Source organism: Danio rerio, chromosome 18 (genome assembly GCF_049306965.1).
Source record: "Danio rerio strain Tuebingen ecotype United States chromosome 18, GRCz12tu, whole genome shotgun sequence".
Taxonomy (NCBI): Eukaryota; Metazoa; Chordata; class Actinopteri; order Cypriniformes; family Danionidae; genus Danio; species Danio rerio.
Window position 1 is genome coordinate 47087255 of NC_133193.1, and position 11168 is coordinate 47098422.

At 39.0% G+C, this 11168-nt stretch overlaps 1 protein-coding gene across 2 annotated transcripts in view; it reads right to left on the reverse strand.

The window, feature by feature from the left end:
• cdon (cell adhesion associated, oncogene regulated) overlaps positions 1–839 on the reverse strand; it is a 76125-nt gene extending 75286 nt beyond the window's left edge. Inside the window, exon 1 of one of the 2 annotated variants that reach the window (XR_012393564.1) lies at positions 585–839. The gene's annotated coding sequence lies outside the window, so the exon portion shown is untranslated. The remainder of the gene's footprint in view (positions 1–584) is intronic. The other variant, NM_001081628.1, reaches the window with a different exon arrangement.
• Between the last annotated feature and the right edge of the window lie 10329 nt (positions 840–11168).

Here is an 11168-nt window from a genome sequence, read left to right on the forward strand (position 1 = left end):
ACGTGAATGAATTGTGTGGAACCCTGCATTTTTTAGTGTAGTTTCTACACTTCAAACACTTTAAAACTAATGAAAAGTCAACTTTCTGCAATAAAAAAACTTTAATAAACTTTTTTTTTCATAAACTGATAGACTAAAAATCGTTAAAACATTATAAAATAACATTATAAATATATTTAAAGTCGTTAAACTCTACACACTTCTCTTCTTACGCCCTGTAACAATCGAAATGTTTTGATTTGTTTTTATATTTTTGGGAGGAAAGTTATTGTTTTATGCAAGCAAAACAAAACTATTCATTTGTTTACACCTTACATTTTGACATTTAGACGGGTTACAAGTAAGTAGAGTAAATTACAAACCTCAAATCTAAAAGTTCTGCTATCTTCAGTATGACGGTACAACGATTTCCATACATTCCAGAACAAAACAAAAGTGATTTACACTTTCTCCTCAGCTATGGTGTTTGCAGACCGCTGCGTCTCGCGAAGAATAAATAAAGAGAATACATGAACTCTTCACACTGTTCAGCGGAAGAATCTTTTCCCTTGGCATGTCTGCGAACACTCTCCGAAGTTTCTTACCTTTCACAGGAGGGCAAAAGCTGCGGGCAGCCGGACACACTAGCAGCGAAACACATTCTCCCGATGGCAGATCCGTACGGGGCCCTCCATTAGACGCGGGCTCAAAGTGCAAAACAACGGGGAAAAGAGGAAAGATATGCCGCTTTGCTCGCTCTCTGTTCCAGGCGCGCAGACGCGTGAACGCCGCGGAGTCAAAGTACGTACTCAAGCCTTCAGTTCCCCGTGAAGTTCGTAGTAAGTGAACCCTACTCGTCTAACTGTTTCACTCTTTTTTCCCTGCACACGTTCACTCTCTCTCTCTCTCTCCCACACACACACTCTCTCTCTCTCTCTCTCTCTCTCTCTCTCTCTCTCTCTCTCTCTCTCTCTCTCTCTCTACTACTACTACTACTGTCTTTTTCTACACACTCGGAGAGAGAGAGAGGATCATATTGCTCAGCAGCTCGTCAGAGCAGGAATGTTCCAGCCTTTCAGCAGCAGGGCAGAGCTTCAGTATGCAGGGGGTTGCCCTACTGACTGTGTGCGTGTGTGTGTGTGTGTGTGTGAATGAATATTACCAACATGCCAGCCGCCTGCACCCCTATCACCCCAATCATTCTGTTTTTGTATCTGACTCAAATTCTGTTCACATCAGTATGGATTTAGTTACACTCATCTATCTATCTATCTATCTATCTATCTATCTATCTATCTATCTATCTATCTATCTATCTATCTATCTATCTATCTATCTATCTATCTATCTATCCATCTATCTATCTATCTATCTATCTATCTATCTATCTATCTATCTATCTATCTATCTATCTATCTATCTATCTATCTATCTATCTATCTATCTATCTATCTATCTAATCTATTTATCCCTGTAAAATTGATTAGTTGATCTTACTTAAAAAAGAAAGTAATCGCATAGCCTTATAATTAAGTAAACAAACTATGCATACTTATAACAGTTAAATGAAGTAAATTGGTTTACTGGGTTTTAAACTAACTTTAAAGTGAATTTTAAGTAAAATCTATCTATCTATCTATCTATCTATCTATCTATCTATCTATCTATCTATCTATCTATCTATCTATCTATCTATCTATCTACACTGTAAAACTGTAAAAGTGATTAGTTGATTACTTAAAAAAAAAGAAAGTAAACTTGTTGCCTTATAAATAAATAAAAAATCAAAGAAATCCAAATAATGTATTTGTATTTATCATGTTTCAATTTTAAAGTTCACCAATACATTTTTTAAATCTTGTATGCTTAATATAATTCGAATCATTAGTTTGTGCATTGTTTTGCATAAATAGTCATTATTTATAACTATGTACCAATTATTATAATTACACTATAATGAATTATAAGACCTTACTCTTATCACACTGTAAAAAGTCAATTATGATAGATAGATAGATAGATAGATAGATAGATAGATAGATAGATAGATAGATAGATAGATAGATAGATAGATAGATAGATAGATAGATAGATAGATAGATAGATATCTAGAGATATAAAAATCTCTTTAACAGTGAGAAACATTTGTCCAAAAGTTCAGATTTTGTACAAAAAAAGTATAACGAAAAACGCAGCTTGCATCAAAAAGTTTTAAAGTGATCGTTTAAATCTTTCAGTGGATAAATGAATTGAATTCAACTTTTCCCCCATTGCTCTAAATCTTAAAAAGGTGGATTTTCCTCAGCGTTTCTGAGACAGATGTTGCTCCGGTTGGCAGGTGGTGTCCCTGTTTGCATGCCTCCATAATCCTCAGCAACGGAGTTTTCAGGAAGAATGTGATATATTTGCACAGAGCACATTCCTCAGTCATTCACTGACAAGGACAGCTACAAAAAAAAAGGATAGAGTTTTAAAAGACGATTGGTGTTTCTGCTTTTGAAGTACTTTGTGTCTTCTTTGAGTAGCTTCATTCTGTGGCTCATTTTTGATTGGATGCAGCTTATGTTGTTTGGCCAGGGCTATTTCCTCAACACTTGTGTATGTGTGTGTGTGTGTGGAGAAATTTAGGTGTGGAAGAAATGTCTGACTGGTTAATGTGCGAGTGTGCAAGGCCAGAGCGTGTGTGAAGCAGTCAACTGTTCTGTGTTTGGGCATGTGTAAATAACATAATCATCTTTTCGCATGTAATCATTGGACTGGGCTGGTGATGTGACGGCCCACCCGGACCGGAGGACAGCAGGTGCTGCTGGCTCTTTGACAGCCCGTTCCAGTGGAAGTTGTGATTCAGTTTCTCCCAGGTATGAAGAGTATATTCCTGATGCCACAGAGAGAGAGAGAGAGAGAGAGAGAGAGAAGCTGCTAGAGAGTGGAGTTGCTCTTATCTGACAGCTGCTGCTTTCTCTTCTGCTTCTGCCAACATGCCCTCAATAGGTGCTCCTCATTTCCCTCTTTTGATTTTAATTGGAAACAGATTTACAGCTGTTCTGAATATAAAAACACTGTGAAATAATCAAAAGCTTACATTTTTAGCAATTTTGCCTCACTATCATTATTGCTAATAATATTAAGGCCAGTATTACAGTTTGGCACATGATTGGTCACAACATGACTATACACAGACACATAAGTTAACATTTAAAGTGGAAGTTTTTCAAAATTGTCCTATGATACGAACAGGTTTTGTTTGAATAGTTTTAGGACATCTTTGAATAAAGGTTTTGATCCCCACTGTGTATTCTTTTTGAGATCTCAAATAACTCTTGTGAGTGCCATTCACGCCAGCTCTTCTCACATGAACCACCAGAGGCCGCTGTCGACTGACTGACTGACTGACTGACTGACTGATGGAGTGAGCAATCGACTGACCCACCCTCCTCTTTCCCTCAACCCAACCAATAGTGTTTTCAAAAGCACCGATTGACCCACCCACCCCCTTTCCTAAACCCAACGGACAGTTTTTAAAAGCAATCCAGAAGAACAAAAGCCAACGCCTGATTTTTACCATGTTTTCAGATTTTACCACATTCTCACCCTGTTATTTACTTATTTGATTTTATTTTCTCAAGTCTGCCGATGACATGCCAAGCTATTGAGCAAACTGATATCAGTGTGAAAACCATCAATATGGAGGTAATCGGTCTGCTGGTAAGTGCAAAAAGGATCGTCGTCATACCGGCCCATAGCGTTCATTTTAAAAGATGACATGCAGCCATACGTATACCTCTGGCTACCTAATTCGTGATCTCCAGAAATGTATATGGGGCTATGTTTTCAGAATGAGCCTTTGTTGTAATTAAGCTAACTTACCTAAAACACCATTCAAATTATTTTTATTTTGACTTTCATTGAATTTGTTTTTTCCTACTTTGGATATAAACGGTTACAGGTTTTCAGCTTTCTTCAAAATATCTCCTTTTGTGTTCAACATAATAGAGGACGTTTTCATTTGTTTGGGTGAGCTATTCTTTTAACGCCACATTTTTTTTGGGGTGAAGTATCCCTTTAAGAGTGTAGTGTTAATTATCCCCAAAAAAGTTTTGGGCCCATTTTAAAGTCGCCATGAAACCAAAGTTAAAGAGCCCATATTATACATGAAATAGGGTCATATCCTGGTTGTAAGGGTCTCCAACAACAGTCTAATATGCATGCAAGGTCAAAAAACACTTTCATGGTCTTATAATATGCATTTATTTTTAGCTAATTATCCCAGCGACTCCTGTATGAATCGTCCAGTGATTCATTTGTTCCCAAACCCCTCCTTAGCGCGGAGCTAATCTGCGCTGATTGGACCGATGACAGTCTGTCGCGATTGGTCGACTGCCTTCAGTCAGAGAGGGAAATGGCCAATAGCCAATCAGCAATTTAAAAAGTAATCACAGTTCATACACGCTCGATAGTGTAGACGTGGATTTTAGCTGCCACACTATGGCGAGTGGATAGTGCCACGGATAACCGAACGAAGGAGACAGTCGTGTACTCGCCATACTACACACACACAAAAACACACACACACCTCCGGATGACAACGCTCCCGCTTCCGCCCGCACCCGCCAGGTTTTAGCCTGAGAACCCGCTCCGTTTTCTGCCCGCCGCGCCCGATCCCGCTAGAGCGGAGAACACAACCAAAAATCACCCAGTATACAGTCCAGACAGCCAAGCTGTCTGTATAAACACACACACACAGCACAAAGCACACAAAGCTCGTTCGTTCGTTCGCTCTCTCTCTCTCTCTCTCTCTCTCTCTCTCTCATACGCGCGCGTGCGCACTAACACACACACACAAGCACCACGCAGACTCTCTCTTTCTAATTCGCATAGCAATATCCGTGATATTGCTAGACAGCCCGCTCCCGTCCCAAATTAAACCCGTTACCGACCGCTCCCGCGATTTATTCGGAAATTTATTCCCGCGGCTGTCCCCGCGCCAGATTTCTGCGGCGCGGGAATAAATTTCCGAATAAATCGCGGGAGCAGAACTCTAGCACGGAGCTCCATAAACAAACAGCACGCGTCGCGTTTTTAACGTGACTTTGCACGCGATAAGATAATATATCCAGTTAACCTGATACAGTACACGCGGTTACAAGTAACAAATCACAACTAAATACATTTGCAAGCTAGAGTAAACGAGGCAACAACTTTAACCGCACGTACTTACACTTGAGAAATGGAAGAAACCCATCCTGACGTCCATCAGTTACTCTTTACTGATCCTTCCTTTAACAAACTCAGATGAAGTATTCTTTGTAGCATGTAGCTTCCAGAAGTTTCCAACTGCTTGGTTATAATGCTGATGTTTCATCTTTGGGTAGAGACTCAATATAATGTCCATCTGCAGTGTTACTTCAATCGACCGGCATGTTTGTGTGCGTGTGTTTGTGGGTGTGCGTGTGTTTGTGGGTGTGTGTGTGTGTCTGGGTTTCTGCGTCAGAGGGCGGGGCCTCAGGTTTGAAATCTCCCGGGTTTGCGCGTGCACGTGAATAACTTGGTTTCGTTCGTACGTCATGGTGAAACACCTAATGAGTCGGTATCAAGGCGACTCGTTTGAAGCACTATGAGTCGACTCTTTTATAGATGAATCAACCGTTTTAAACACTGTATTCTTACAGATTTAAGCCTTAGCTGGATACTTCACTTCACTTAGAGCTGTGTTACACACTACATGGAGGGGAATTTTCAAAAACCCATAATATGGGCTCTTTAAGATTATCCTTTTTTTCCACTATCATGATGTAGATCCACTTGAAATATTCCTGAAATTAGAAAAAAAAAAAACATGCTTGTTCTTTGGGAAGCGATTGGTTTGTTGAAAGACAGGCGTTGCTAACAGAATGAAGCAAGATTAATGAATGGATTAATTCAGAGCAACGAGACACCCACTGATAGCCTCACCCTGATAGCCCCGCCCTAAAGGACTGAAAGCCCCACTCTAAAGGACTGATAGCCTCACCCTAAATGACTGATTGCCCCGCCCTAAAGGACTGAAATCCCCACTCTAAAGGACTGAGAGCCCTGCCCTAAAGGACTGATAACCATCCCCTAAAGGACTGATAGCCCCGCCCTAAAAAAATTCCATGTGACCAGGAATTGAAGAAAGATTGATGAATGGTGAATTCAGAGCAGATACAAGACGTGCAATGATAGCCCTGCCCTAAAGGACTGATAGTCCCGCCCTAAAGGACTGATAGCCCCGCCCTAAAGGACTGATAGTCCCACCTTAAAGGACTGATGGCCCCACCCTAAAGGACTGATGGCCCCACCCTAAAGGACTGATAGCCCCGCCCTAAAGGACTGATAGTCCCACCCTAAAGGACTGATGGCCCCACCCTAAAGGACTGATGGCCCCACCCTAAAGGACTGATAGCCCCGCCCTAAAGGACTGATAGCCCCACACTAAAGGAATTTCATGTGACCAGGAAGTGAAGAAAGGCATTTAAAGAAGAAGGAAAAGTTATGATATTCGATTACAGTTAATAATAAAGTTTACACAATAATGAAGTGCGCAGATAAAACATTTATAATAAGAACCACAATATACATATTCAAATAAAAAGAGTACATTTTGATTTCATGGTGACTTTAAATCTTTATTTTTGCCCCAAGTCCTCCATTCCTCTGACCTCTCTGTACCTCAATACATTGAGCTTTTGGTCTTCTTCAATGAGATTTTGTCAAGGAAAAACAGCTCAGCCCAAGCCAAGAGCAGCAGGCCGTCCCGTGAGCCCCGCTCCGGCTCTAAAGGCCTCTGTTTTTGAGCTGCATGGACTCAACAGGTCCTGGCCTGAAATCAAAGGTGCTAGCATGAACCTGACTCCAGGAGGCTACATACAGACCTCTTCAAAACACAGGTCATGTATGTTACATCGCTCCGTTTTAAGACCTGAGATCTTTCCCCATCCAGTTCATTACCTCTGTTTGGCCCTCTTTTCCTCTGGCTTTGTGTTTCAGACTGATGCACGTGAGAAGGAGCTACTGAGTCGTGGAGGGGGGCTCGAGGGGAATAATTTGACACAGTCTCATGTGAAAGGCCAGAAAGCGGCCAGGGGTCTTCGCACAAAAGAGTTTGGAGGGGGTCAGGCACAGCAGCGAGAGACTTGGAGAGGCCGGAGCCATGCTGGGAAGTGAAGCCGGCTGCGCAGATTCCTCTCGGCCCTGCAGACTCTGCTTCTCATACCAACATGTCACTTCAAAAATGAGAAAGCATTCTGATGGCTGTGCGCGCTTCTGAACAGCATTTGCTTTTCAGTTTCAACATCAGCTATGAGTTAAGAGGTAATGCTAGTGTTTGGATTTGACTAGTGCGTATTTTGCCTCACATCAAAAATAAAGAAATTAGATTTAGCTTAAAATGAGAAAGTGTAAACAAAAATAAATGAAAAGTGTAATGCAAAATAAAAAAAAAAAATGAATCTGAAATGCATTTACATCTAATTTGTGGATGTGTGTGTAAACGTAACATTCTGTAGTGCATTTAGTTATTGTTTAAGGCCATTTCGGTCATCATACAGTTTAACCACCAACGTGATTTCACTAAGTATTAGTGATGGGTCATTCATGAATGATTCGTTCATTTTGTATGAGTCTTCAATATGACTCGGCAACTACGAGTCCTCTCAGGGAGTGATTCATTCATCCGCGCGTGCGCACATTTGTGCAGGTGGTATCGTTCATTTCAAGTCTTTTAAGTCGTTCATCGCGGAAAGGCAGAAGCCAATCGTATGCGTTTAGAGTCGGAAAAAGAATTGATCCGTTCATCTCTCGAGTCCTCTATCGGGTTTGAGTCATTCGTTCATCATGGGCCAATCATATGCGTTTAGAGCCGGAAAAAGAATTGAATCGTTCATCTTCATCATCGTTCCGGTTTCAGTCATTATATCACGTGATGAACGAACAACTCAACAACCAGAAGACTTGAAAGGTGAACTAATTATTATGACTCCTATCGACTCAGACTGTGTACATTGGTTAAGATTATATGTGACTGTCAGTGTAACGTGAATGAATCACTGACATTTGAAGACACGAAGAGGTGAGCTGAGCAAAGAGACAACAATACCTTCATCGACAAAAGAGCAGGTAAACATTGAATTATTATTTTCTCCTTCTTTTAGTATTCTATTTATGACTTATTTGTCATGAGATCAACCTTTTGGGGTAGTTTTAGATGTGTTTGGAAGCAATTCGTAACATTTTAATAATATTTTGGCAAATTGAACCAAATGAACGAAATGACTCGAAAAAAGATTCGTTCATCTCAATGAACAAGACTCAAAGATCCGAGTCAGTGAAATGATCCGAACTTCCCATCACTAAGTATCTTAAGCCTAAAACAAAATTTTAATAAGCCAATCAGAATTAAAGAATTTGTTTATATTTATGTGAAGTTTAAGCTTACAGTTAGGTTTATGCACAATTATTTTATAATATTCCTCTCTGATTTTCAGAAATAATTTGCAATTAGGATTGGGTTAAGGGGTACAAGGAGAACAAAAATTATGTTTCAGGACATAGATGTCAATCCAGAATTGCATCGTACTTGGCAAAATCATGACGTACAACAGTAAACATCCGTCATCTTCTTATCAGTGAGGCAGTTTCTCAATTCCGAGAACACAAAGAATGGACTTGTGTTCTTGCGAAGAGCGGTCTTGGCAGGTTACCTCAGAAGAACGAACTCAGGAGAGAACACAGAACGCATCCTCTGAGAAATGTGATGCTGCGTTCTTCCTGATGGTCGCATGACCTTCAAGCATTTTTAATGGGAAATTATTTAAATGTTACAGTACATTACAACAATTATTTATGTTTATTGTTTTCCCTGTTTGCATATATATAAATATATGCAAAATATATTTATATATATAAATATAAATATAAATATATGTCAGAATTATTAGCCCTCCTGAATTATTAGCCCCCTTGTTTATTTTTCCCCCTATTTCTGTTTAACAGAGAGATTTTTTCGACACATTTCTAATTATGATAGTTTTAATAACTCATTTCTAATAACTGATTTATTTTATCTTTGATGACAGTAAATAATATTTGACTAGATATTTTTCAAGACACTTGAGATTTACCAATCTGCTTTTTTTTAGTGGACTAATAAAATGCGCACAGCCCCCAAAATAAAATCTTTTATTTTTAATATGAAAAAGCTCCTTCCCTTTCCACTTGTGGCCTTTTACAATTCTCCAGTGTATCGCAGCTCCCTCCTGTCAGGTGCTGAGCCCACACTCCTGTTTATTGTGTGTTTTGTGTGAGTGTGTGTGAGAATAATCAGGATCTGATCAGCGTCCGCACAGTGTTTACGAGCTGTAAAGCTGGACAGGCCGTTGTTGACTCTTCCAGCGGGGGCCGCAATCCTCTTTCTCTCCCACTATCAGAAGGTCATTAGAGATTGCAGGAGTGCCATCAGGGCTCAGAGGTCAAAATACAGTGCTAAATCAAACCTGGACAATCCTCAACCTCACGCAGGAATGTGTGTCCTCGTGTCAAAGGTCAGCTTATTAAATCCTGCCTGGAAGATCTCAGCCTATAGCGTATGAGTCCTGAACTCAGTGTTTATCAGTTTCTGACACAGTGAAATAAAGGCAGCTACTTTGAATATGCTTTGTTTAATGCAAAATTACACTGTATTCGTTGTATTTAACATATTTAGCATCATAAGGTGATATATTACTTTGAAGGGATTGATTGAGATGTAATAATTAGTCCTTACAGAAACACAATTGAGTGCTGCAGTAACATTTTTTTACACAGATATGATTCAAGTAATTACAATGCAACAAAAATACATTGAATTAAATTTGACATTTTTAAGTCAGTAGTATTGTAGTTTTTTTATTTGCAACCAATTTATTATTATTTTTGTTTTCGTATTTGAAACATTAAAAGGGATAGAGGCAGAGAAAGTTGCTACCTTTTGATTTACATGATAAGTATTGACAGAGTATTTTCTAGGGGAATAATGAATTGTGCACAGGAGCACCCCAGAAGTGTTAAGTAAATGTAATGTTGAATATTAATAACAATTTCTTTGATAATTTACACAAACACAAAATTTCAAAACCAGAAAATAATGTCCTAAGTGTCAATATGTTGCATGCAAAAGTAGATATATTCACAATTAAATATTCTTCTAACTAGTTTTGAATGGTATATTTGTATTAGTTCAAATACAATATAATATAATATAAAATAATACAATATAATGTAATAAAATATAATATCATATTATTTAATAAAATATAATATAATATAATATAATATTCATTCATTCATTTTCTTGTCGGCTGAGTCGCTTTATTAATCCAGGGTCGCCACAGCGGAATGAACCGCCAACTTATCCAGCAAGTTTTTACGCAGTGGATGCCCTTCCAGCCACAACCCATCTCTGGGAAACATCCCCACACACATTCACACACACACTCATACACTACGGACAATTTAGCCTACCCAATTCACCTGTACCGCATGTCTTTGGACTGTGGGGGAAACCGGAGCACCCGGAGAAAACCCACACGAAGGCAGGGAGAACATGCAAACTCCACACAGAAACGCCAACTGAGCCGAGGTTCAAACCAGTGACCCAGCGACCTTCTTGCTGTGAGGCGACAGCACTACCTACTGCTCCACTGCTTCGCCCATAATATAATATAATATAATATAATATAATATAATATAATATAATATAATATAATATAATATAATATAATATAGTTTCCCAGTACTGGGTGGCAGCCGGAAGGGCATCCGCTGACTATGCATATGTATATAAGTTGGCGGTTTATTCCGCTGTGGCAACCCCAGGTTAATAAAGGGATTAAGCCGAAAAGAAAATGAATGAATGAATAATATAATATAATATAATATAATTGTAATATTTTACCTGATTTTTATTTTGTTGATTTAATATTTTTTGATGAGTTTACACCAGCTAAAATATCATTCAGCCTAACAATAGTTTATGTATCAAAAATTACTTTTTAAAATCCCTATTAAAAGGTTATTAAAGCATTACAATGCAGCCCACAAATACAAATGAATTGTCATTTGAAATCTTTGTTTGGCCCCTTTCAGATGTACTGTTTTACCCATTTGTCAGCAATGCTTTTAATAATTCTAGA